General features: G+C 38.5%; 1 non-coding gene across 1 annotated transcript; it reads left to right on the forward strand.

The window, feature by feature from the left end:
- Positions 1-3,692: 3,692 nt before the first annotated feature.
- LOC127683892 (small nucleolar RNA SNORA48) lies at positions 3,693-3,833 on the forward strand. The gene has a single exon (XR_007977676.1). It is a non-coding gene; the product is annotated as a small nucleolar RNA SNORA48 (small nucleolar RNA).
- Positions 3,834-4,073: the final 240 nt, after the last annotated feature.

The raw sequence follows: 4,073 nt of genomic DNA on the forward strand, positions 1-4,073 counted from the left end.
TCTTAAAAAATGCTCAACTTCATTAGTCATTAGGGAAATGCAAATCAAAACAACCCTAAGATTTCATCTTACACCAGTCAGAATGGCTAAGATTAAAAATTCAGGAGACAGCAGGTGTTGGAGAGGGTGCGGAGAAAGAGGAACACTCCTCCACTGCTGGTGGGGTTGCAAATTGGTACAACCACTCTGGAAAGCAGTCTGGCGGTTCCTCCGAAAACTGGGCACCTCACTTCCAGAAGATCCTGCTATACCACTCCTGGGCATATACCCAGAGGATTCCCCACCATGTAATAAGGATACATGCTCTACTATGTTCATAGCAGCCCTATTTATAATTGCCAGATGCTGGAAAGAACCCAGGTATCCCTCAACAGAAGAGTGGATGCAAAAAATGTGGTATATCTACACAATGGAGTACTATTCAGCCATTAGAAACAATGAATTCATGAAATTCTTAGGCAAATGGATGGAGCTAGAGAACATCATACTAAGTGAGGTAACCCAGACTCAAAAGGTGAATCATGGTATGCACTCACTAATAAGTGGTTTTTAACCTAGAAAACTGGAATACCCAAAACATAATCCACACATCAAATGAGATACAAGAAGAAAGCAGGAGTGGTCCCTGGTTCTGGAAACACTCAGTGAAACAGTATTTGGCAAAACCAGAACGGGGAACTGGGAAGGGGTGGGAGGGAGGACAGGGGAAGAGAAGGGGGCTTACGGGACTTTCGGGGAGTGGGGGGGGGGGCTAGAAAAGGGGAAATCATTTGAAATGTAAATAAATTATGTCGAATAAAAAAAAAAAAGAAAAAAAAATAGAGACCGGCAGTGAAACTAAGCATGAGCACTATGTAAAATACCAAATACAGTGTTTTAAAAAGAACACAATTACATAAGACTGTATATTCCTAGGAATAAAATGTTCTATTCTGCTGTCATAATCAAAACTGCTGTGTACTTGTTCAGGGAGAAACACTCTAATGAAACACATTTCAAGGAAAACCTCACATGTGGATCTTTGGTCAGGGTCTCACACTGGCACCAGTCTGAACAGTGAAGAGATATCAATGGCTGGATGAGGTCCTTAATGTGGTTTAAAAATATCATGCATCATATGTTACCAAAACAATAGCAGTTTATACCCTGTGATAGCCTAAACATTACCTCTAGAAGATACCAGAAGAAACTAACTTTGTGATCTTGAGATATGGTAATATTTTTAGAATGGAAACTAGAGGAGAAAATAGATTTCATTGAGATGGAAAGCATTTATTGTTTAAATTTCCATTAAGAGAATAAAGACTCCAATCACACAAAACATCACCTTGTGTGAAATACAGACATTTTATAAAGATATCCTAAGTAGAACACATATAAAATTCATAGCAGGCAATGGAAGAAATAATGGCTGCAGTAGAATAACAGAGTAATGCTTGAACAAAAGAACAGTATCTGACCATCACAGTACAAATTACTCCTTAATCATGGGGAAATTCAAATGAGACACTCATTAAAAGCCCACACCATTTAAACTTACAGTGAACACTCACCTCCTATGTGGACAGGAGAGCAAACAGACCTTCCTTACTAGTCTTTACATGTGATGGGTGGTGAGAAAGTCAGGATATAGAGGTTATGTGTTGCAAATCTTCACATACCTAATTACAATGATTAAAAACAGATTGATCCACTCAATAAAACCAACAAACTAAAAGTACTTATCAGTTTAGTAGACTTAAGGTATTACTGTGTTGATGTGTCTGAGACTTAGCCCTAACTATACTTAACAGCAGAACAGAATGAAGCCAAAATTTCCACAGTTCTGGAAGAACTATTCAAAGATACTGCAAGTAGCCCCTTTGGGACTCAGTGTTTTCTCTTAAAATTCTACATTTATTTTTCAGGTACTCTATCATAAGCCTATGCTTAACATATTATAAATTAATGCTTTGTATAACATAAAACACCAAAATAGGGTAGTATGAGAAATTCTGAGTTTCTCATTCTATGAGAAGTATGAGATAGTATGAAGCCCCGGAATACATACATACTTTTATGTTATCAGCTCTTATAACTTGAGGGCAATGGTAAAAAGATAAAGTCTTTAAAGGTAATCTATAAAGCTCGTGAGAATATTCTTTGCCACCATTGTTAATGGACATTTTTATTGTCAGATCATTAAACAATATGCAGTTGTGAGTTCTCTGCTCTAATGAGGGACCTGCTATACAATGAGCTGGCTGCTATCTTCTGGCTGCTAGCCAAGCTATCCTAAGGTTTCTGTCTTTATCTTCCTAGGATTAGCACAATCCAGGTGTTTATTTAGTGCTGATTCCTGACACGAGTGTTTCTGCACATTAAAACCTTGAGTCTGTCTCAACAAATCATTGAGTACTGGGATTCTGTCCAACCCAAGAATGGAGATACTACTTGGATGTTCAGGTGGGTGTGTACCTGTCACTACAAATACTGTCATTAGAGAAACAGAAACTAATTAAAAGTCAGATCAAATGGAAATCAATATTCCTTCTAAAAGGGATCCTGACAAAGTTGCCTAGGTAACTAATTAATCAATTACATGTAAGCTTGAGGCTTCTCTCATAGTCTGGGGCTCAGGAAAAGAAGCCAATTGCTTCTCTGTGTGAGATGGATAATACACTGAGGCTTGGGTGTCTTCCCAGTCATTCACATGCCTGACAGAAACAGCTGACATGTCTGATGACTGTGTTTTAATGTCTTAGCCACACTCCCAACAGTTCACAGCCCAACAGAAAAGGGAGTTCAAACAGGAAGTTCAAGCATGACTCTTATTGTGATAGTTTATAATGTAAGATCAAAACTGAAAAACAAAACAAAACAAAAACCTAATAGCAAAAGAGTGAGACTTATAGGAAAGTGATTTTCACTTGAGAAACATGTACCCAACATTCATTAGTGTGAACAAATATTCTAATTCTTCCACAATGCCATTCACATACATTTAAATATTTTTTTTAAGTATGATCCAGCTTTGCTTCAAAACAAGCAACCAAAAAAGACTGACATTGACATGAGCCTAGTTTGGCTTAAATATCAACTTCTGTATCATTTAGAGTTTCTTTGAATTTTATTGAATAACATTATGAGGATCCAACTATCCATGTTTATAAAATAAGGAGATTTAATACACCTCTCACAAGGCTTCTCTAAGGGTTGATGTTTAGTATGTAGTAAAAGCTTAGGGTAGTTTATTTGTATGTATAGAAAAGGCAGGGGTGTGTTTTCTTTACAAAGTCTCAAGGAACAGAAAACTGCAACCCTAAGATCTTCACTTTCATAGCTGGGATCCCAGATATGTTCCTAAAGCTTTCACCCTCAGACTCCTTATTTCTAACACAGGAACATGGAAACCTGTCAGATTAATAGATAGCTTAAGGTTGGTGTTCTTTAAGCACTCAGTAAACAGCAACTATTTGTGTAACCTCAAGGCTTCATGCCTCCAGAGAGATGATGGGTATACATAGGTCAGTGAGGAGGTTCCTATCTCTACGCACTGTGTGAAATGAAGCAGAGAAATCTATAAACAAAGAAGGTGGGAAAGTTGCATTTGATTGGTCTTTGCAGAGGTAAGAAAGCATATTCTATCTGATTCAAAGAAAGGATAGCTCACATGGAATTGCATGTGAATGGGGTGTTAGGAGCTTAACATATCCTCTTGGCAGTGGGAAAAGAGATACCTTGTTGGTGGTGTTCTTGTATCAGTTAGACCTAGAGCAAATGGCAATCCTATGTTCATCCTAGCTGGATGTTTGGCTTGGTGACCAAAGCTGTTTTATGCCTAGGACTTATAAAAATCAAATCAAAACAAGACAACACAGCCCAGGGGGAGGAAGACAGACCTGTGGACCACCATGCCATCCACAGACTTGATTTCCAGCCCATGGCACAGACAGTCCATAGACACCTGCTTGCCACCACTTCAGAAAGCATGAATGTATCACCCAGGAGCTCACCAGCCATGTGGCTACCCTGCTACGGGAGCCACCACAATGTGAATGTATGTGGTAGACAGATGGGAGAAAAAGAGAAGT

The sequence above is a fragment of the Apodemus sylvaticus genome, chromosome 4, assembly GCF_947179515.1.
Source record: "Apodemus sylvaticus chromosome 4, mApoSyl1.1, whole genome shotgun sequence".
Lineage (NCBI taxonomy): Eukaryota > Metazoa > Chordata > Mammalia > Rodentia > Muridae > Apodemus > Apodemus sylvaticus.